The sequence below is a fragment of the Dryobates pubescens genome, chromosome 9 (genome assembly GCF_014839835.1).
Source record: "Dryobates pubescens isolate bDryPub1 chromosome 9, bDryPub1.pri, whole genome shotgun sequence".
NCBI classification, from domain to species: domain Eukaryota; kingdom Metazoa; phylum Chordata; class Aves; order Piciformes; family Picidae; genus Dryobates; species Dryobates pubescens.
The window spans coordinates 19,108,760-19,133,798 of NC_071620.1; positions in this window are offsets into that span (position 1 = coordinate 19,108,760).

Sequence of the window (25,039 nt, forward strand, 5' to 3'; positions counted from 1 at the left end):
ACTGCAGGTTAAACAGTCCCAGGTCTCTCAGACTTTCCTCATCAGACAGATGTTTCAGTCCCTTCATCATCCTTGTAGTCCTCCACTGGACATTCTCAACTATATCCCAGTTCCTCTTTATCTGGGGAGCCTAGATCTGGACACAATAGTCCAGATGTGATCTCACCAATTCATAACTGTAATACCTCTGATCCAATTAAAACAAGAAGCAGGAAAAACATAAATAAAAAAAAAATAGAAAAGTAAAAGGCATTTCTATAAACAGCCAGCTTTTTCAGTTCCTTTTTCTCTACGAAGGTGCTTTGTGGATTAATCTGACAGCAACTAGAGTTAAGATGCCATAAAAGCAGGAACATGAAATATTTTCCAAAGGTTTTAAATTGGAACAAATTTTCATCTAATTACTCTTGAAATTTATTACCTATTGGATCTGCATTCTGCCTCCAAAAGTGAAGCTTATTTTTAATTCATTGGATTCATCTGTGCTTTTGTATTTTTAGTGTGAAGTGTAGAAAAGAACAAATCCAGTGCAGGCAGATACCAATTTTAATATAATCTTTTCCTATTTGGGGGACTTCACTATCTGTGTGGGTTACCTGGTAGCACCACTCAGACTTTGTAATGGGCAGTAAGTAATTCTCTCCCAGTTCCCCACTTTCATTGGCTAAAGGATACCTTGGCATCATAAAACCAACTCAGCCTGAAATACCAGAAAACAATTTATTCAATTTAAATGTCTCAAATTTCTCTTCAGAAGCAAAATTAAGACCATGCAAACCAAAAAGTCAAGTAGGTTGAAAAGTGGTCAGTCAAATACAGAAGCAATAAAACTTAATCTGCACCAATTATAGTGGACTGCATTTACCCACAGGCCTTTTGAGTTGTGATCTTCCATCACTTTTCCTTCTCTTTCTATGATGTCTTCACATCTTCCACGTTTATTCTCCTTCTTGTGTTTTTATCAGTATGACACATTATTGATGAAAGTTTCCTTATACTATTAATTTCTTATGCTGTTAATGTAGCTGAACACATAACATTATACTGAGTTTCATAGCAGAACATTATATAGTGACATAGAGCACTTCATACTATAAAGCTTGAGGGCTAAGATGACCTTATGGTTTTTAAATACAAATATGTCAGTGAAAAGCTGCATTGGCCAGCCCTGACATACTGAATGAGCAGGTAGAAAAGACAACAGGTAATGAGCTAATTTAAATCTAATCTCACTCTTTTATTATTCAGCCTTCAAATGTCATACCATGTTTCCTCAATACATATTGCTGTGTGCCCAGGTCTACTCTCGCCTTGGGAGAGCTGAAGTGTAAAATTCATGTATGTTTTCAACCGATGTGCTTGTAGCAAAGCTTTCTGTGTGGCCTAATTTTGGTAGTAACTCAAGAAATTCCTGGTCTATACAAATACAATTCAGTTGTGGCTTCTGGAGCAAAAATAGAAATGGGTAGATTCAGACTGGATGCTAGGAAGAAGTTCTTCACCATGAGGGTGGTGAGATACTGGAACAGGTTGCCCAGGGAAGTGGCAGAAGCCCCATCCCTGGAGGTTTTTAAGGCCAGGCTGGATTTGGCTCTGAGCACCCTGTTCTAGTGTGAGGTGTCCCTGTCCATGGCAGGGGGGTTGGACCTGGATTATCTTTGAGGTCCCTTCCAGCCCTGACAGTTCTATGATTCTACTTATTTTTAAAAGGACTGCGAAAAGATAGTCAGCTTTTCTTCCATGTTTCTTTTCCATATGAGATAAAGATTTCACTTCTTCCCATGCAAAATTCATTAAAGATGAAGAAAGAAAATGGAATGTTCAGAGCAATCATTGTTCACATAAACACAGTAAAATTTAACTTCAATTTACAATAGTTTTAAACCCTAAGACAAACCAATGATTTGGAGTTAGCAATATATGAAAAGCCACTAGAGATTACAAAGAACAAACATTGTGATTTGAGTTTAAATGTCCTGAGTACAAGACAAATTTCACAGAATCACAGAATTATTGAGGCTGGAATAGACCTCTGAGATCATCAAGTCCAACCTATGACCTAACACCACCACACTAACTAGACCATGAAGTCCAGCTTTCTACCTAACACCTCTGAGCCCTGGAGGTATAGTAACAAAAGGAACAAAAAGAGGCAGAAGAGTAAAGAATTAGAGGTAAAGTCACAGGTACATATCATCCTTGTCCAAACACTGCTGACCATCTGCAAGATTTTAAAATGACTCTGTTCTCCTCCCTTTGTCAGTGCTCTTCAGTTACCTAAAAATATCTTACTTTCAATTTACAAATACAGAATTACAGAATCCCCTTAAGATCAAGTCCAACTGGTGACTCAGTACTGCCAGGTCACCACTAAAGGATGTCCTTCAGCACCACATCTGCATGTCTTTTAAATCACTCCAGGGATGGTGAATCTGGCACTGCCCTGGACAGCCTGTTCCAGCACTTGGCAATCTTTTTGGTGAAGAATTTTTTCCTAATAGCCAATCTAAATCTCCCCTGAACACACTTGAGGCTGTTTCTTCTTTTCCTTTCAATGGTGTCATAGAATCAATAAGGTTGGAAAAGACCTCAGAGATCATCAAGTCCAACCTGTCACCCAACACCTCATGACTACTAAACCATGGCTTCAAGTGCCACATTCAGTCCGTCTTTGAACACCTCCAGGGATGGTGACTCCACCACCTCCCTGGGCAGCACACTCCAATGGCTAACTCTTTCTGTGAAGAACTTTCTCTGTACCTCAAGCCTAAAATTTCCCTGGTGCAGTCAAGTACCTACATGAAGCTTCTCTGGTTTATAATGTATTTTTCCAGGGAGCCGTCATTGTTAAAATGTGATGTAGTCCAGATTTGGATTTTTACTAAAACCAATCACTTTTACAAACATAGAAAATACACATTTTAGTTAAAGACATTTGTCTAGCCTTCCCTATTCTGTAAACTTCAGGCTTGATTTACTTTACTTTATTATTTCTCTTTGCCTTAAATATTTGGCAAAGCCCTACTGCTATTAGAAGCTGCCAGAATACTTTAGAAATACTTATTTTGAGTTTCATGAGAAAAAAATCATTTTATAGCTGAATGAAAACATAAAGATAGGAAGATTTTTACATCACTAATATTACACATTCTGTGGTTTCTACTGACTGTATAGGGAGCCCAGAAACAAATAATCTCACTTTCAGCCACCACTGTTTGGTGCAAAGCTCTTCACTAATACCAGTCTCATCATGCTGGTTCAGATGTGCTCAAAAATGTTGAATGAACAGAAGGGCTCAGTGGGAACAGACGCCATCCATCCTCCTGGAGCAACACAGCTCTGTGTGCTCTGGCTCAGAAGACATGACTGTCAACTTGACCTCAGCCAGGAACCAGCATAGCATCATAGATTCGTTTAGGTTGGAAAAGACTCTTAAGATCATGGAGTCCAAGTGGTAACCTAGCACAGCCAAGTTCACCCCTTAAACCATGTTACTCAGCACCACATCTACTAATTTTTTAAAATACCTTCAGGGATGGTGACTCCACCACTTCCCCAGGCAGCCTGTTCCAGGGCTTGACAAACTTCTAGTGATGAAACTTTTCTTAATGTTTAATGTAAAGATCCCCTGACACAATTTGAAGGCATTTCCTCTTGTTCTGTCACTTCTTACTTGAGGGAAAACACTGACCCCCACTACAACCTCTTTTCATGTAGTTGTAGAGAGTAAGAAGGTGTCCCCTCAGCCTTCTTTTCTCAAGCCTAAACAACCTCCATTTCCTCAGCTACTCCTCTTAAGAATTTTCCTCTAGATTCCTCATCATCTTTGCTGCCCTTCTCTGGGCACACTCCAGCACACTTCAATATCCTTCTTGTAGTGAGGGGCCCGAAACTGAACCCAGTATTTGAAGTGCAGCCTATTAAGTACTGAATATAGGGAGATAAAGGTATGGCACTCAGTCTTGCAACAGGTACTGGAAGAGGTGTTATATGGGGATCTCTATGACTTTTATCTGGAATTCTGAAGTATAAATTCACATTTATGTCAGACCTGCACACCTCAATCAAACAATCACATCTCCTCAGGTATGAAGAAGAGGATGAAGTAGCAAAGCATTTTTTTTGTCAGTGGGGGGGCAATTTTTTACTTTTTAGACAAAATTTTCTCTCTAAAAGAGATGTTAAAGAAGATAGATAGACTGCTGAAGTACATTCACTTATAGGAAGATATTTTTAGCCTTCATGTTTATCTATGTTTAGTTTTTTCCTAATTATAATAAGAATTTTATAGAAGAATCTCTTGGGTTTCTTCCCTTTTCCCACAAGGAATTTTTTTGTTAATTTTTCTGGGGGGTGGGGTGTGAGGGTGTGTGGTTTGGTTTACTTTAATTGAATGGCTTTAGAAATTGTCATAGTTCTTGAATAGTTTCTCCTCCCTTGTTGTGGCATAGGGTTACTTGTCACTGTAAATCCACTTTCTGGCGTAAATTGTTAGCTAGTATTGGACAAAGCCATTTGTGTGTGTTTGTGTGTGACATAGTGATGATAGATTAGACTAGACTAGACTAGAATTAACCAGGTTGTAAAAGACCTTTGAGATCATCAACTCCAACCCATCATCCAACACTATCTAATCAAGGAAACCATGGCACCAAGCACCCCATCCAGTGATGTAACCTTTTGGTTGCATTTGTTTCAAACAATTGCCTCTTATAGTAAGATATAAACTTACAGTTAAGAAATAAATCTATAATTAAATTCCACCTGAAATTCTACATGAGTTTGGTCATGAATGTGTAAATGTCCCATTTTCTAGTTTCCATCAAAGCATATCCTCTAAAGATGTCAATAAAATCACAAGGATCTCACAAGGTGCATTTATACCCTAACATGCTGCTTAATAGCAGGTACTCACCAAAAAGCAGAGTATCAGCAAGATCAACAAAGTCAGAAGACAGTTGCCACTAATTATAGTGTTCTGCCAGAAGTGAGCTAGTAAAAAATAAAAAAAAGATCTAACATGAGGAGCTAAAAGAAAAAAAAGGCAATTAGAACAAATTCAAAAAACATGGTTGAAACACTCCTTTGCTTCTTGCTTCAAGACCATTCCTGCTGAGAGCAAAACAACATGCCAGGGAGAAAGGCATGAAAAGCAGCTGGCAATCCAATAACGCACTAGAGCTGTCAATGCTGTCCACATGGCTCTCCCCATGAGGTCTGTAGAGAATCCTGATGCTGTAATCTATAATGCATCGGGGGAAAAAACAAAAAAGACATCCCTGTTCAAGGCCATTCTCAGAAGATAAATATGTGGTTAATACAAAGAATAAATAAAACCACTTCACTTTATCTTTCTGCAGAGCGGGAAGTTAACAAAAGGTTGCTGTAAAACCAATAAGAATGAGAGATCATCTCCCAAAGTAGTACAAAATCTTATCTATACCTGGCAAAAAGTGTTTAGATACTATCCAATTAAAACATAAAATAAAAGGAGAACAATTAAAAAGAATTGCCTACATTTATCTCAAATATGATTTTTCTTTTCCTTCTAAGGTATTCTTAATACTTTAACAATTTTATAGAGACTTTCGTTATGACTTTGAGCATAGCAATTAAAAGCTCTTCTGTTAACAGTGTCCAGTCAAGTAGTACATTTAGGACTGGGTTTAAAAAGCCATGAAGTTTCATAACTAATATGAGAAGAAAATATTTAAGGAGGCTTTTGTCCGCTCTCTGTTGCATGAAGTGAATTTGGTTCTTCATATTTGACCATGGTTTTTGTAGTGATTACTTTTTTGCCCTTTAGGTATATATTGACATTTAGGCTTTGCTTTTAAAAGGGCTTAGAGGCCATGTCTGACGTAAAAAATAAAAGCCCTGAATGTTTGCAAAACTAGCTGCATCACATTCCTTCTTACTCTTGGCTTTCTTCTCCTCAGTTGCATGGGGGAGATAAATAAAACAAAAGGTTGAGATAAGGACAGGGAGATCACTCAGTAATTGCTGTCACAGGCATAACAGACTCAACTTGGGGAAATTAATACAGTTTATGACCAGCCAAAATCAGAGTAGCATAGTGAGAAATAATCCTGAATCTTTAAAAGCATCTCTCTCACCCCTCCCTTCTTCCTAGGCCAGCTTTATTCATGATTTCTCCATCTCTCCCTTCCAGTGACAGAAAGGGATGGGCAAAAAGGGTTGTAGTCAGTTCATCACATCTTGTCTCTGCTGCTCCTCATACTCATCCCCTACTCCAGCAGCTCCCTCCATGGGAGACAGTCCTCCATGGACTTCTTCAGTGTGAGTTCTTCCCATGGGGAGTAGTTCAATTAAACCGAGTTCAGCAGCACAAGTCCCCCACAGGGTCATAAATTTTGTCAGTCAACCTGCTCAAACACAAGCTACTCTCTTCATTGGTCCAAAGGTCATGCCAGGATCCTGCTCCAGTGTAGGCTTCTCACCAGGTCATAGCCTCCCCCTGGCATCCGTCTGCTTTTGTGTAAGGTTCTCCATGGGCTGCAGGTGCAGATCTGCTCCATTGTTAACCTTCATGGGATGCAGGAGGAACAACCTGCTTCATCAGTGATCTCTAGAGGTCCCTTCCAACCCCTACCATTCTATAATTATTGGTTTCTCTGATAATCACTGACACTGTCACCTTTAAAAGTTTTGTCATCTTGAAAAATGTATAAGTGTGATTGGTTTATCTGCATTTGAAATATTTCAGGAATGATAATTTATGAGACTTTTTTGAATTCAAGTGAGAGGAGAAGATTTTAAAGGCTTGGTCACTAGCTCTGTAATCCTTTCAGTTTCATTGCAGAAAAAAGTGTTGACACATCACAATTGTTCTGTCATGCCTCATGCTCTTTCAGGATGTGCACTTCAGTAATGTTATAATCTCTGAAAGACAGAGTGAGGAAGCAAGGTTCATGCTAATGCAACCTTATCTCTTCCTCCTGGGGTGAGCTGTAATCATCTGGAGTTGTCTGCTGGTGTCCAGGAAGAAAATTCACTCTTGGAGAACTTTTTGTTGTTGTTGTTAAAACTTGATATTTTGATCTGAAAACCACAGATTTTCCTGACATGCAAAATAATTACGGAAAGATTTCATTGTAATAGCCACTATTGTGCTTTATTTTATGAAGTATTGATGGGTTTGTTCTTTTTGCATGGAGGCAAAGCAAACCATGAATTGCAGCTGTGCATTATGAAAGATGAATGGAAAATAAAGTTGTTTCTAAATCCCCTTCTTTCACCATCACCTCCCCTTTTCCACCATATCTGTCCTTTTTCCACCCCACCTGCCCCATTTTCCCCTTTTTGACCTTCAAATTCCAGAGCACCTGGGCTCTGTTGGAGTCTCCTCCCACCCCAGGTGTGGCCACTTTGCCTTCCCCACCCACTCCCCTTTTTAATCGCTGCCAGGAGAGGCAGAAGCCTCAAGCTGAGCCCATCTGGGCTGAGGATCCTCCTCTCATCGCTGGTGAGTTCCCCATGGTGCACACTGGGTGATGGTGGTGGTGACAACAAAGGCCGGGGGGCCTGGTGGCCCCCCGGTTAGGTAGGGCCATGATTGATGACTTCTCCAGTATAATCCACGGGTGCTGGCTGGGCCTCCTTACTGGGGCTGAGCTCCTCTGTGTGGTATCTTGGCTGGTTGAGGGTCTAGCCCCTGTCTCTGGGATGGGTGCAAGAAACATGGTGGTGGAGCAGGAGCTGTTTAGGTGGGGTGGAGGGTGGTGTAGAGGCAGCAGGGGCTGCTTTGGGAAGATGAAGGCTGGTGGTGGGGAAGGCAGGGGAGTTAAACTAGATGACCTTTGGAGGCTGCTTCCAACTCTCATTTTATGATCTACTTCCAACCCCCTTGTCATGAGCAGAGACACCTTCCACTAGGTCAAGTCAGCATCTTTAAGGGCATTTTATTTTTTACTGTACATAGAAATCAAAACATAATATGGTAGCTATGACGAACTGATGGCTTTTGGATTTGAAGCTACCATGTTTTGAAATTAAGGTTTTCTGTATACTGATATAAGAAACAAAATGATTACATGAAATTCAAAAGTGAATAAAAATTTTTGGCAAGAACCATTTAAAATCCTGAATTTGTGGAAAGGGTTTGGCTCTTTCAATACCATTGTTCAGCAAAACTTGGTCTCTGTCTGAAGTGTAGGTAGTGGAAACACTGAAGTAAATTCCTAACTCAAACAAGTTGTCTTAACAATATATTAAATTATGTCATTCTAGAAATAAAATTCTATAATCCATGCCTAATTTTGCAGCCTGGCTCAGAAAAAGGGTAGGAAGGATACTCTAGGAGAGTTGGGCTAGATGCTCTTCAGAGGTCCTTTCTAACCCTTACCACTCCCTGATTCTGTGACAGGCATTTGTTAATAGCTAGCTTTGCTTCCAAACAGCCTGAAATATATGAAAATAAATACTCTTGTGGGTACTGATGTAATTTTTTCCCCAGAAATATGTTAATTTAAAGGTGATTATTTCAGCAACTAACCTTAACATTTTCTGAGTTTTACAGAATAGAATAAACCAGGTTGGAAGAGATCTTCAAGATCATTGCATCCAACCCATGACTCAACACCACCTAATCAACTAAACCATGCAACCAAGCACCCTATCAAGTCTCCTCCTAAACACCTCCAATGATGGTGACTCCACCACCTCCCCGGGCAGCACATTCTAATGGGCAATCACTCCCTCTGTGTAGAATTTCTTCCTAATATCCAGTGTGAACCTCCCCTGGTGCAGTTTGAGACTCTGTCCTCTTCTCCCAGGCAACCAGCACCAGAACAAGAGACCAGCCCCTGCATGTCTACAACTTCCCTTAAGGTAGTTGTAGAGAGCAAGAAGGTCTCCCATGAGCCTCTTCTTCTCCAGGCTAAGCAACCCCAGCTCTCTGAGCCCCTTTACATAGGGTTTGTGTTCCAGACCCCTCACCAATGTTTTTGCCCTTCTCTGGACATGTTCGAGCAAGTCAACATCTTTCCTAAACTGAGGGGCCCAGAACAGGACACAGTACTCAAGGTGTGGCCTAACCAGTGCAGTGTACAGTGGCTCCTGCTGGCCACACTGTTCCTGGTACAGGCCAGGATGCCATTGGCCCTCTTGGCTGCCTGGGCACACTGCAGGCTCATGTTCAGCCTACCATCAACCAGTACCCCCAGGTCCCTTTCTGCCTGGCCACTCTCCAGCCACTCTGACCCCAGCCTGTAGCACTGCATGGGGTTGCTGTGGCCAATATGCAGAACCCAGCACTTGGATGTGTTCAATCTCATGCTGTTGGATTCTGCCCATCTGTCCAGCCTGTCAAGGTCCCTCTGCAAAGCCCCTTTACCCTCCAGCAGATCAAGACCTGCTCCCAGCTTGGTGGTGTCTGCAAATTTACTGATGATGGACTCAATGCCCTCATCCAGATCATTGATGAGTATATTGAAGAGCTTGGGGCCTGGCACTGATCCTTGGGGCACACCACTAGTGACTGGCTGCCAGCTGGATGTGCTATTCACCATATTTAAATAGATTTCCTTTACAAGTCTTCATATTACCTCAAAAATTGTTTGGCTTCTGAGCTAGAAAAATGGTAACTTCCTTAGTAAATGAACAACTTGGAGTTCTGCTGTGCCCCTGTAAGAAATGAAGGTAAATATGTAAAAAATGACTATTACTTAATTTACTTCCTTTTTAGCAGCTCTTCTCATTGAGGTCAAAATGAAACATGCATTATGGTATAATAAGAAATATTTTATCCCTACAAATTTGTTTCAAACCTTTCTGCAGCTGCAGTTGAGAGTTTGTACACATGTGGAAGGGTTGGGGTTTGTATTCTAGCTTCTCTTTCAAGTGACAGCTGGAGTTTTCAGTCACAATTCTCCTTGTAGTGCCCAAGCTGCTTTCTTTTTATTTCAAATGTTTTATCCGCACTTCCTGCACAGCTTGGAGACTGATAATTTGGTACACAATAGTTTGAGTTATGGATATGAACTACAGCCCAGAAAGTTCCATCTCAGCATAAGGAAGAACTTCTTTACTGTAAGGATCACAGAGCACAGGAACAGGCTCCCCAGAGAGGTTGTGGAGTTTCCTTCTCTGAAGACTTTAAAGACTCTTCCAGATGCGTTCCTGTGATGACCTGCACTAGATTCTGTGGTCCTGCTCTGGCAGGGGGGTTGGACTAGATGATCTGCAGAGGTTCCTTTCAAACTCTAATGTACATCTTTGACCTGGCTGGTATTGGCTCCGCTGAACTTTTGTACAGAAACCACCCTGGCAGTCCTCCCACTAGAAAAACCCTACTCAGCATAGCAGTAAAAATCCGTTGTCTGCAACAACAAGGACTTATGACTCCAGATAAACTTCAGTTTAATAATTTCTTATTTTGCCATCACAGAATTTTACAGCCTGAGCTAGAATAGGAGAATTTAAAATTAATTTATTAGTTACTACAATAATTGCTAATCAGATAATTCTATTGTCTTTCTCTAGCAGTGTTAAGCAGCAATATACATGTATGGATGAAATAAAATGGCTGTTTATGAGAAATGAATAAACTCTTCTGCGGAATAAAAATATTACAGGAGTGGCTTTTCTTATTGTTTCAGATTTGTTCATTGCTTTTTATTGTTTGGCTAGTTGATTTTTAAACAGTTGTGGACAATCACTGTCTGTTTTACACCTAGGATTCAAAAAGGAGTCAAGGTAGCAGGTCATTTTGCTTCAGCCCACAACTCCCTAAATCCATTGCTTTGGCTGATATTTCAAGCAATGTGATCACATACTCTTGAGATCTTAATACCCTTATCAATGTATTCAGTTCAGGTTGCTAAGCTGTCATCAGCTCACAACTAACTGCTCTACTGACCTTTAGCATGTGGGATCAAATAGCCTAGAGACAATAGCTTCCATCATCTTAGAAAAAAATCCTCTGGGATGTCTGGTCTACAAAAAGAAAATTTATGTGATGAATGACTAGCAAGGAAACCTCAGCAAACCCACAATAAAAAGAGAACTGTGATTTTTGGCCAGCTTTGTTGTTAAAGTCACGGATAAACAAGAAGCACCATTTGATACATGTTCTTCAGGTATCTCAAATTAACCTTTTGCATCTATTGCTGCTGCCTAATACCTCTTAATTTCTGGATAAACATTGCCCTCCTTGCTGTTGCATAGTCAATAGGTGACAATGCCTTATCTATTACATTTCTTCTGTGGTCATTTGTGATATAGTTTATTCTTCATCACTTTGTATCAGTCCAGTAAAGTATTTCCATTCTACTTGGCACAAAACCAACCAAGTAACCAAACGAAACCCAACCCATTCCACACACACCTTGTCTTAAAAAAAAAAGAAAAAAGCCTTTATTACCTTCTAGTCTACTAGTTTCAGAGCCTCCTTTTTAACACCATTTACTACCAGTAAATACTGGTTGGACTTTGTCTTAGCCATATTCCCCAACTTCTAATTCTATTTCTCTCCACTTGTTTGAAATAAAGATATTTTTGGCAGGGATGCTTCAGAGTCTGCCGTTTTTGCTTCAATGCATTGGTAGCTTTGAAAGAGATGTTCTTATTCAGTCTGACCCAAAAAAAAGTCAGCCATGATCACATTGAAGTATAATTGGTTTTCAGAGGTGCTAACTGCTAAATGATCAACTGTTTTTCGGAAGATATCCAATCCATAAATATAACAATGAAGCTTTTACAGAAGTATGTGCGAAGTGTCAGGTGGGACTCTCCTGATCTTTTTTCATGCTGCTAATAATTTACACTAATAGATCCACATGATTTTGGCACTAGTTTAAGCCCAATAGGTCCCTCTCACAAGATCATTTCAGCCAGACTTTTATAAAGCCTTAAACAGCATCAAGGATTTACTCAGCCTCTTTTCTGACACTAGTTAATAGGGGAAGGTATGAAGAAGAATGTTATCTCCTTTCATCTGGTAATGCAAAGCTGCTCTTGCAGTTCCATCGATCCATACTGAATGCGCTTTCTAAACAAGAAACTACAAACTATATTTTTGTTATTAAATGAGATGCTGTATGGTAAAATAGCAGCAGCAGACCATAGCCTGGCTTTTTATAGTGAGTGACTTGATAGCCAGATCCCTCTGGAGCATGACCAGTAGAACAGGGAAGATGATGAAAATGTATTTGTTTCAGAAAAATGTCTTCATTTCAAGATCAATGAAGGCAAACACAGAGATATTCCATTCAGACATATCTGCCCAGATGTCTCAGTACTAGTTGAAACAGTTACTAAACCATGGTTGCTTTCTTCAGTCTCTGTTGCTCATGTTTCAGACCTTGGTGTGGGGCTGAACGGTGTGATGATCTGGATGAAACATAATCATTACGGAAGGTATATTTAAGATCCAGTTGCATTTATTACTGTCCTACTTTGGTTCTATTGGTGAATTGTTTGGTTTGTTTAAAGTAAATTGATTTTGTTTCCCCAAGTTGAGTTTGTCTTTTGCCCTGACCATAATTGGTTAGTGACCCCTCCCTGTCCTTTGTCTTGACCCCTGAGTCTTGCATTTTTTCCCACTCATTCCACTGGACTGAGCAGCTCTTGCTGTCTGGGTGGGCTTAAAGCATGAGAGGTACAGAGCAACTGGGAAATTCTTTAGAATTAAAAAGTCACACACAATAACAATGTAAAGTCACAGCTCTTAATGTGCCATCCTAGCTCATGTTTTCTGTTAATAATAGCTTGCCTTTGGCAGGTTGTGGCAAACAATTTTATTTGTGTTAAGAATAAAAGCTCCTCTTAACTGTATTTCACAATCAGCATGCAGTATGGATTGTCTACCCCCATCTCACAATACACCCACGTGTTGAAATGACAACACATTATAATAATACAGTTTCCTTAACTGTGCTGAACAAAGCAATATATGAAGAGGCTAACAGATGGATAACACAACCCAATCTAGTCTTATTCATTTCAGACCTCAGACATATCTTTTCTTATTTTGCTAGAGAAGAATAAAATAATAAATAGGAAACACTAAAACAAAGCTGAACCAGTTCTCATTCCTTCTTCCAGTTATCCTTACAGGGGAGAAAAAAATAAGAGACCATATGGTAAAATACCTGAAAGCCTGAGTGTATCCAATTAGTCCTATTTCCATATAGACAAGAAGCTATAACTTCTTCAGGAACCTGTGGCCAAATTGCTTCAAAGGAAAGAAAGGACTCAGAGAAAAGTGGTTGTGCATATGCATACATACCTGTATACATAAGTGCAAGTTACAAATGTTGCTATGGAGCTATCCAGGGCTGAAGATAAATTGCAATGTGCTGTGCAAAACCTTTCTGACAAGGAGCAGCTTTGACTAGCAAGTTAATATGTGTTACACCCCTGAGTGGCATGGGCAGGTCACAACCACCCTTAAAAAACAGCAGGAGGAAATGCATACTTGTGGTGGGTTGAAATTACCCCCCCAACTAATTGAGAGAATTACCCCCCAAAATGAAAATTGCCAGACTAGCTCAGAGGGTTTTGGAAGCAAATGAATGTCTATTTACAAGCAAACTACAATCTAGAAATGTGAAATGCAATGAACATGTACAAAATATACAATATGTGTACAATGTATGTATGTTTACAATTCATAAATAACACAGAAACTCCTCAGATTACCCCTGGATGGATCCAGGAGATCTGTTCAACTCCTCCCCTCCTCCCTCCTTCCTTCCCATACCTCACACAGTAGTCAAAATAGAGATACCCCTGGCAAGGCCAAGGAAGAGAAAGTGGCAAACAGAAGAGACAGAAAAAAAAAAGACAGAAAGAACTGTTTATGTCTCTGCTCTGTATTTTCATGAGCAATCCAATGAATTATAGAAAAAGTGATTGGCCATTGGAATGGGCTGCCCAGGGAGGTGGTAGAATCATCATCACTGGACGTGTTTAAGGAGAAACTGGATGGGGCACTTGGTGCCATGGTGCCATGGTTTAGTTGATTAGATAGTGTTGGATGATAGGTTGGACTCGATGATCTCAAAGGTCTTTTCTGGTCTGGTCTGGTCTGGTCTGGTCTGGTCTGGTCTGGTCTGGTCTATTCTATTCTATTCTATTCTATTCTATTCACCTTATCATTATTTTCTTCTTACATCCAATGGTAATTTATTGTCAGTCTTTGCAGTCAGGGACTAGGCTAAAGTTCCCCCTTCAAACTGTAACAATACTGCACCTCCATTACACATCAGGAGGCATTGTGAACAGAAATACGCTGTTATGGATCACAAGTTATTACATGCAATAGGAAACTTCCATCTGAAAGTTTAGCTCTAAATGCTTCTGGACAACTGCTGCTTCTGCAAAGCTATAAAACCTGTCAGAAATCTTAGTTCTGTGTAGCTGTTCTGCATGTCAAAAGGGTACTGTAAAAATAGCTGAGATCTGTTCTGATAGAGTGTTCTTTAGAAATTGCATATAGCACCAGGAAAGGCTTTTCTCACTGAAACTATTTTTTTTTTTAGGTGCAACTGCTGTTCAAAAGCTGCTTACACAAACAATGTATATATTATATATTTAAAAAAAAAAAAAGTCAATAGCATTTCTATTCCTTCCAACTTAAAAAAAAAAAAAAATCCACCAAATTCATTTGTTCTGCTTGAAGTTTTTCTGATACCACTTCCAACAAGCTCAGAATCTGAGCTGCTGTTGTTTCCATTAAAGCAATGTGTATGTTTTCATGAGTGAGAACACCAGAACTGTATGTATGAGGGTAGGGGCACACTGGAATAGGTTGCCCAAGGAGGTGGTTGAGGTCCCATCTCTGGAAATATTCAAGATGAAGCTCGACAGAGATCTGGTCAGCCTGATCTAGTTGAGGATGCCTCTGCTTACTGCAGAGGGAATTGGACTGGATGAGCTTTGGAGGTCCCTCCAACCTAAACCATTCTGATTCAATGATTCCATGTTGTGTTTCACACTGAAACTGCGGTTGCAATATAACTTATGGGAGATTAAACATAATGGAACTAGACTACACCTTTTAAGAGGAAAGTTGCCACACACATAATGAGATATCAGCTGTTTCAAACAAATAATCAGGCCAAAATATAAACACAACAAAAGCACTATCTTTCCTTCAATAAGTTACATGCAGTCCATTAGAAGACATGACACAGTGCACAGTGCACAGTGCAATGATTTGAGTATCATGGGCATGCATTGCAGAGGGAGGATGGGACTCACAGCAGGTCAAGTTCACTTGGGAGTTATGTTGTTGCTGTTATTATTATTATAATTGTGATCATTTATTGATGTTATAAATAAATGTAAATATATTCCTTTATTTACTTGTTAATAAAGCAGGTAGATTTTCATTTCATCTTGAAAATAAAACCTCAACTAAGTACACACAGGGAGTTGTGGCATTTAACCACTTCCTCAGGAAACCTGACAAAGCAGTATTTTACCTTTTGTCCTTTGCTGGTTATTCCATAATGGCAGCTACTTTTTCCTATGATTTCTAAACAGTCTTCACACTGTAAAAGATTAAAAAGCCATCTATTATTATTATTAATAATAACAACAACAGTAGTTGTTGTTCTTCTTATTATGTTATCATTCCATTTCATTATCAGCCTTTTTTTGTCAAGAATATTTTATTATTGTGACTCTATAATCAAGTTTGTAATATAATGACAAAAGACAACCTGCTGCCCAAAATTATATTCTAATGATTAAATTATGACATAGCTGTCCTACTTTATTACAATCTAGCAGATACACTGGGGGGAGAAGAGGTGAAGAAAAGAAAATAAAATATCAAGACAGGAGTAAGAATGCAAAAATGAACCTCAGCATGCCAGACTTTACATGAAGGAACAATGGACATCACCCAAATAGAGAACAATCTGAATAATCAGCAAAAACAAATAAACTGTCACTCTGAAGCAGTTTAAATGAACCCATTCCATTTACACAATCTACTAGACTCACTTTATCTCATAGCAATTATCACAATCTCACTGCTGTTCCAGTCTGCTCCTCAAAATGCAGTCCTCTGCCTTCCCTCGAGTCTTGCTAAAAAAGCAAATTGTATTGATTGTCGCCTTAATGGAAAGCACAAACACAAAGTCCTTAAGGTCTTTTATCTTATGGAAAAGAGGAAAGAAATGCTCTACAAAGACTTTTTGGGTTTGATTTTCAACTGAGGAGGTATATTTCACTATAAACTTAAACCAAATAAACAACCAATAGGCTTTTGACTGGATTCAATCTTATTTCCAACTTGAGGGAAGGACACACTGCTACTTTAGCTATTATTCAGATAGACAACTGCAGCAAACAGCTTCTCCAAGTTTAGCTTCAATTAGAAACACCCATCTTACTTCTTTTTTTCCTTGCCAGATCAAGGACAGCTATAAAATTACAAGGAGAGACTGAGGGAGCTGGGGCTCTTTAGCTTGGAGAAGAGGAGACAAAAGGGTGATCACATTCATGTTTATAAATATGTAAAGGGTGAGTGCCAAGGGGATAGAGCCAGGCTCTAGTGATGCTCAATGACAGCACAAGGGGCAATGGTGGAAGTTGAGGCATAGGAAGTTCCATGGAAGTGTGAGGAATCTTTTTTTTTTTTTCCCTGTGAGGGTGACAGAACACTGGAACAGGCTGCCCGGGGGGGTTGTAGAGTCTCCCTCTCTGGAGATATTCAAGGCCTGCCTGCATGTGTTCCTGTGTAATCTGGTGTAGGTGATCCTGCTCTGTCCAGTGATCTTTTGAGGTCCCTTCTAGACCCTGACATTCTGTGATAAAATCTCACAACCCTGCTTGCTGAGAACTAGCATAAGTAACCAGCATCTCAAGTATTCAGTCAGGAACTGTCCTTTTTCACTTCTCTGTCAGATGGGAGTTGAACAAGCAATCCTATTGCATGTGAAGTTTTCCTACTTATTTTTCACATTTCATGAGTTGTGAGACTCAGAACTTTGGAACCACAGCTCTTTGGAAAGGCAATATTTAATGTGCAATTGGATTAAAAAGTCTTAATATAGTAACATAGCAGGGAGGAAGCTGAGGCAAGGAAATGAAAACCAGTGACAGGGTCTTCTGGAAAGTGTATGACAGAGCTGTCACACCAGTAGCATCCTGACTCCTTTCCCTTTCTTCTCTTTATTTTATATTTTGCTACTCTTCAGAACTCATAGTCCCCCCAAAAAATCAATAAGCAAGACCTTTCAGACAGACTTTATAGAGCTACCTCATTTTTCAACTATTTTAGTGCATAGAGAAATAAAACCAGAACACTATCTAGCTAGTGGACTAAAATAAACCAAAATTCCTTTCCAAAGAAGTGTCTCAATCCTATTTTCCAGAACCAGGTAATTTTTTTCTGTGTTGTTGGTGGTGGTGGTGTTTGTTTGTTTGTTTTTCTTTTTCTTATTTTAGGCTTATCTGGACCTGAAATTCCTACCAACAGACTATAGAAACCTGGCTTAAAAGATGCCTGGACTCTGTGCTATTCATTTACACATTTGGCTAGGCTAAGAAGAGAACAGTGAACTGACAGTTAAAATCAGATACATCTAAATTACTTACAAATCACGTTTTTCTACCTGGGAAAACCAAAGGCAAGCAATAAACACATATTTATTGTTAAAGGAGTTATAATGAGCCACTCTTGCCACTACTTCCCAGTGAAAAATATCAGCCTCAACTGCTTCATTCTACAGAGGCAGGGAAAGAAGACAGCTGCAGCCCAAAGCTCTGAGACACTTGAACAGGCTGATCATACAGAACAGAAATCTAAAACGATGGCAGCAGATTGCTAGCAAACCAGCTTAGATGTCTCAGTTGATTTCAGTCTTGCTGCCATAGTTTCACAGTCAATTTAACCAGAAATAAACTGGCAATGATACCAAATAAACCTTTTCACAGAATCACAGGATGATAGGGCTTGAAAGGGACCTCTGGAGATCATCTAGACAACAGAGAACTGTCTCAATCACCACACAGGGTAAATTCACAGCGTGTCAATTTGTCCAAGGAACCCTTGCAAAGCAAAATTCTCCCCTCTCCATGAAGGGCCACACACAAACATCAACCTCCTGCACAAGTAGGTTCTGTGCTGTTGCTTGGCAACACTGGGACAGAATCTTACCACCTGATGGTGACATCCCTCTCAGCAGGCCTTGGGGTCCACCTCCAGTTCCACTGTTCTGTTCAGACCTACTCTGAATCAGAGAGAGAACAGACATTTTGAAAAGGTACCTCTGAAGCACACAATGGGGAAAAGTTAAATTCCAAGAAACTTCTGATGACCTGATAATGGAAAGACACACAAGAATTTGTTTTCACATTTAGCTTTTATTAAACTTGGTAAATTACATCCAGAGGGAAGAATCTTGGAGAGAATACTGTTGCCTCCAGCTCGTGTTCCTATCTTATCTAAAGTTAATAAGAAAAAAACAATGAATAGGAACTGCAAAGCGTGAAATCAGATTTAGAACGAAGGCAGGATATTGTGTACCAGCTTTCTCTGAACTGTAAGCAAAAAGATATTTCTAGCAGCAGCAGCACTTTCAGTAGAAACATCAGCAGGACATCTATTAAAAATCCAACTATCTCTGGAGAACCACTCTTTGAAACGTAGTATTTCACAGCAGGAAAAATGAAAATAAAAAGAGCTCATCATTAAAAGTGTTGCAGAAGGAAAGTAATTCCCCCTTGGATGAATGGGAAGTACATTGGTTTAGAAATCCCAGGTCACTTTTTTCCTTGAGGTAATTTTTCTATTGCCAGAAAGTGCTTGATTTATCAGTGTTCTGTTAGTTAATATCACCAAAGAAGAGCTGTCTTTAGAACACACATGGTTTTTTACAAAGGTGGCTCTCATCTTAGGAACACTGGAGTCCAATTTCCCCCCCACCAACTGTAGAACATCAGTGACATCTTTAAGTGTTTTGTTGTCTCTGATGAGGTGGCAATGCACCAACATCAGTAGCACCATGAAAAAAAATGAGAATATGCCAGAGCTTGAAGTACACCCCTGACACAAGCACATAACCTACACCTACCCAGTGATCAGCGGGTAGGAGGGAGGAAAATCTCTACCCGCTGAAAAGCATTAAAGCATTGCTGTTCACATGTGTGTCACGGGGTGTGCTTGACAACTACTTGATGCTTATAGATTAAATGCATTTGAAAATTCAGATATTGCTAAAAGAGTTCTTGTAAGAACACAGGATCACAGAATGTGATTTTGCAGGGTCACCTCCAACTAGATCAGGTGGCTCAGGACCCCATCAAGTTGGACCTTAAATGTCTCCAGGGACAGGGCCTCAACCACGTCCATGGGCAACTTGTTGCAGTATTTCATCACTCTCATTGTAAAGAACTTCCTCCTGATGTCCAAACCTGCTCCAGTTTCAAAACACTCCCCCTCATCCAATCACCACAAGCCCTTGCAAACAATCCTTCCCCAGCCTGTAGATCACCTTCAGGTATTGTAAGCCTTCTCAAGGTCTCCCCAGACCTTTATCTTCTCCAGGATGAAAAGTCTAAACTCTCTCAACCCTTCTTCACAGGAGAGTTGCTGTAGCAGACTGAGCATCCTCTGGACCTGCTCCAGCAGGTATGTCCTTCTACTGTTGGGAGCTCCAGAGACTTATTTTTTTTTCATCTAAGACCTTCTGATTTTATCAACAGATGTTAAAAAAGACAGCATCTCCTCTTCCACCTTGAGAGTTATTAATTCATGTTCTCTAGCTGCTATTTACAAAACAATGCAGAGAGATTAAGTACTGTCTTTAGTAACTGAACAGAATTATTTTGAAATATGATTCTTTCACTTTCACAGCAGTTAAACAGCTTTAGAAATTAAGAGTTCTTATCCAAGCCACAGCTCTCTGTGGCTGCTTACACCACTTAAGGATACACCAAAGATAGAAATGTACACAAAGGACCATTGGATACTCATGTTTCTACCTAACAGAAAACAAGTACTTCAGTAACGTGATTGATGACCCATAGAGACTACTCACAAAGCAGACAGAATCCTTAAAATCTTTTTATCTGATCTTTAATAGAATTTGAACCTTCCCAGGTTAGTACAGAATGGTGTATACAGAAATAAACTAAATTATTTCTCCAAGTCATACCTGTAATATGACAATCCCCAAATACACCAGAATCAAATTAACAGAAAATTGGAATTGTCCATCATTCTAAGGCTCTACATATCTCTATATCACTGAGAAGTATGCAACTAAATATCCACACCAGCAGCAAAGATCTAACCAAGGTGTGAATATATCTAGGAATTAATCAGTTTGAGGTAAGTTAAATTAACCAACTGTCAATAAAAACAATTTGTATGAGGCAATGTAAAGCAACTTTGCAGACTCTACAAGATTTGTGCAAGTTCTTATGGCATTTGATGTGATAATCAGGGTCTGTGCTGAAGGTGTTTGGCAAAGCAGAATTCAGCAGTACTAAAACACCACTTGTGAATGGATTTCCCGAAGTCCGTAACCATGAAGTAAAGAGCAGCTCCTTTTCCTTTCTCTAGTTTGGTTTGTATATGAGGAATCAGCAGGGGCACAAGCATTAAGAAATTCCCCTGATAGCTACATCATCATTAGTTACAACAATGTAAAACAAATTCTTATTCAAATTAGTAGTTGTAAAATGTAAAATTCTAATTTAAATTAGTCATTTATCCGGCTTATTAATTTCACAGAAGTGCCTCAATAAAGACTGAGAATTAAAAAAGAATAAAATGAAGGAGTGTATTAGGATATACAAAGCAAATGATTTAAGAACTCTATCAGAAAACCAGGATAATATTTTCCTCTGAAAGAAGGCTGGGCAGGGACTGGCTTTAGAGCAGCCCTGAAGAAAAGGATTTGGGGGTGCTGGTGGATGAGAAGCTCAACATGAGCCACCAGTGTGCACTTGCAGCCCAGAAAGCCAACCAGATCCTGGGCTGTATAAACAGAAGCGTAGCCAGCAGGTTGAGGGAGGTGATTCTTCCCCTCTACTACACTCTGGTGAGACCCCACCTGGAACACTGTGTCCAGTTCTGGAGCCCCTATTACAGGAAGGATCTGGCCATGCTGGAACATGTCCAGAGAAGGGCCATGAGGGTGATCAGAGGGTTGGAGCACCTCTCCCATGGAGACAGACTGAGAGAGCTGGGGTTGTTCAGTTTGAAGAGAAGGCTCAGAAGAGACCTTATTTTGGCCTTCCAGTACCTGAAGAGAGCCTACAAGAAAGCTGGTAAGGGACTTTTTAGGATGTGGGGGATAAGACTAGGGGGAATAGAGCAAAACTAGAAGTGGTAGACTCAGATTGGATGTTAGGAAGAAGTTCTTCCCCATGAGGGTGGTGAGACACTGGAACGGGTTGTCCAGGGAGGTGGTAGAAGCCTTATCCCTAGAAGTTTTTAAGGCCAAGCTGGATGTGGCTCTGAGAAACCTTATCTAGTATGAGGTGTCTCTGCCCATGGCAGAGGGTTTGGAATTGGATAACCCTCGAGGTCCCTTCCAACCCTGACAATTCCATGATTCTATTAAATTATACAGTCTACATATGTTGCAGGCAGTTCTCCAAATAAGAGTTACATTATTCTAGGAATTTAAAGTGAAGAAAAAATCATGAGAAAAATTTGCTCAAGCTGAAATCCAGGCTTGTCAGGTCAGTGCCCTGTTTGCCATTCCTTGCCTTATCCCAAGGTTACTATGTCTGTCATTTCCTTTTACAGCAATTAGGAGGTTTTCTAGGAATTTACAGTGCCAATGCAATTATTTTTCCTGAGAACAGTTCTTAAAGGCAATTAAATGGCTCCATACATCACATTGAGGAAGTGACCTCCAGTGACAACAGGATTTTATAAAAAGAAGGATTTCCTCTCTTAGTATAAGTGTTGAAATGGGAGTTAATTAGAAGGGAAATTGCAAGTACAGTTATGCAAAAAGTAATGTAAATAACCCAACTCCAAACAAATGCACGAAGTGAAACAAGACTGATTTTGGTAAACAGCATTAATTACAACTTGCTCTGCTTTGCAAGTGCTTAGCAGCTCTATATTTGCTAAACAGAAAAAGGTTGATTCTCTTTTGCCTTGTCTGTAAAATGCAGGCAGTTAGGGATTTGGGTTACATGAGGCCAAGTCTGGTTTCAGTAGAAACTCATTATGCCCTAGTAATGACATGACCTCAGATTGGCATGGGTCAGGTGAAAAGAGTAACTACAATAAAAAAGAAAACACACACACACAAAAGAAGGGAAGGGAAGGGAAGGGAAGGGAAGGGAAGGGAAGGGAAGGGAAGGGAAGGGAAGGGAAGGGGAAACAAAGCAGCACACACAAAAGCACTAGTTTAGTAAATGGTTACAGGAAGAGTTTCTGTCATTAGAATGCAATTCTGAAATCAGAATGCAGTTCTAAGCACATATCACAGGATGTTAGGGATTGGAAAAGACTCTGGACGTCATTGAGTTCAACCCTCTTCCAGAGCAGGACCATAAAATCTAGCACAGGTTGCACAGGAATACATCCAGATAGATCATTAAAGTCTCCAGAGAAGGAGACTCCACAACTTCTCTGGGGAGCCTGTTCCAGGGCTCTGTGACCTTCACAGTGAAGAAGTTCCTCCTCATATTGAGGTGGAACCTCCTGTGCTGTAATTTATATCCATTGCCCCTTGTTCTATCATGGGGTGCAACTAAGCACAGCCTGTCCCCTTCCTCTTGACACTCAGCCCTCAGATGTTTATAAACATTTATTAGATCCCCTCTCATCCTTCTCCTCTCCAGACTACCCAGCCCCAGGTCTCTCAACCTTTCCTCATAAGGCAGTGCTCCAGTCCTTTAATCATCCTTGTAGCCCTCTATTGGACTCTCTTGAGTAGGTCCCTGTCCCTCTTGATCTGGGACAGAGAAACTCCTGACAGAGCTGGAATCTGCAACAGTTTGGCATCTTAAATAAGAGTGAAAAAAACAACACCTTAAACGTGACATCAGATTATGTAGACATGCCAAGTAAATTTGATTATTTTTGGTTTTAATTTTATAATGCTTTAGAGTTGTGTTTTGCTTGCTAATGCTTCAGGTGAAATTAATGAGTCTAGACAATTTTTTTTTTGCTTAATGCAAACTGTGCTAATCGTTCTTCACGCATAAAAACAGCTGATAACTTGGCTGTTAACATTTCAACAGCCATTTATTACAGCCCATCAGAAGCATACATATAAATGGGACAGCAGTAACAGAAATAATTTTGCCATTTACACTCGACTGGGAGTACCTTAATTGTTAAAAGGATGTGTGGTGGATAATGGGACCCAGTAAGTTGTGCTGCAGGCAAAAATTAGACTCGTGTCATGGGCAATGAACCGAGGATCTAGCTTTATAAAACCATAGATGCCAGACTGCCCTGGTTTTGTCTGGGATAGAGTTAGTTTTCTTTAGTAGCTTGAACAATGAGGGGTTTGGGGGGATTTAGTGTGAGAATAATGTGGGTAACATACTGATGATTTAGCTGTTGATAAATAGTATTTATATGAGGACAGGCTGAGGGATCTGGGTCTCTCTAGCTTGGAGAAGAGGAGCCTGAGGGGTGCCCTCAGTCATGTTGATAAAGCTGTGTTGGGAGGATGGAGCCAAGCTCTGCTTAGGGATGTTCAATGATAGGACAAGGGGAAACAGTTGCAAGCTGGAACAGAGGAGGTTCCACGTGATGGACTGCCCAGGAAGGTGGTTGAGTCACCAATCCTGGATGTGTTTAAATGTCGTTTGGATGTGGTACCTGGGGACATGGTTTAGGGGTGAACCTTGTGGAGTAGGATTAATGGTTGGACTTGGTGATCCTGAGGGTGTTTTCTGTGATTCTGTGAAAATAAAGTAAAACTTGTTCACTGTGAGGGTGACAGAGCCCTGGAGCAAGCTACCCAGAAAGGCTATGGATTCTCCTCTCTGGAGACATTCCAAACCCACCTGAATGCATACCCCTGTGACCTACTCTAGGTGAGTCTGTTCAGTGGATTTGGATTGGATGATATTTCGATGTCCCTTCCAAACCTTAACATTCTGTGGTTCTGTGATTATGCCTCATCTCTCATATAAATGCATGTATTAGTGAAAATATAACATGAGGAGGGAAGACATATTTAGAAAAGAAAAAAAAAACCTAAATTTTTATTTCAAGAAAATGAACTTATAGGCCAGTTTGGAGAACTTTGCTTTGTTTTGTTTGGGTTTTTTTTAGTAAGAACACAGAATCATAGAATTACAGGATGGCTTGGGTTGGAAAGGACCTTTAAACACTGTCTATTTCAACCCCTCTACAGACACCAGGATGTGGTAGTTTAGCTCACCAGCATTAACAAAAACTCAGCTCATTCAGTCAGAGAAAGCAAATGGAAGCTATATTTACAAGCAAAATCTACACTCTACAATGGAATGCAGTGAATATGTACAAATATACAGTATTTACAATATTATGCATGTATTTACAGGGTGAAAACAGAAAGGAAACCCGCCTGGATGGGGGAAAACTGCCCTGCTTTCCCCCTAACCTTCCCTCCTCCCTTTCCTCTGTTTAATTAGGAGAAAACAGATGTTAGAGAGCTCTGTTAGTATGCTTATCTCAAGGTTAGCTGATAAGGTCGTCCAAGTTGAGCAGAGCAGAAAACAACAGCCAGAAGAAAGAGAAATGAATGTGGGAAACGAGACTGGTAAGGGTCTCCTTTCACACATCTGGCCAATGAAATGCGTTTAGAATAATCTCATTTTCCTTTTTACACCCAGCTGTGGATTTGTTTATAGTTCTCTACTCCTCTGCTCAAAAATCTGCAGCTAACTTTAAAGGCGTAGCCTGAAACTGTCACACAGGACCATCTTCAAACAGATCGGATTGCTCAGAGCCACCTCCAGCATGACCTTGGATGATTCCAGAGATGGGGCTTTGCTCCCAGTAAACTGGAAGAAGTCTTTGAAACCATTCGATTATTATTTATATAATCAAACCACATCCCAACTTACACAGATTATTTAAGCTGTGCAA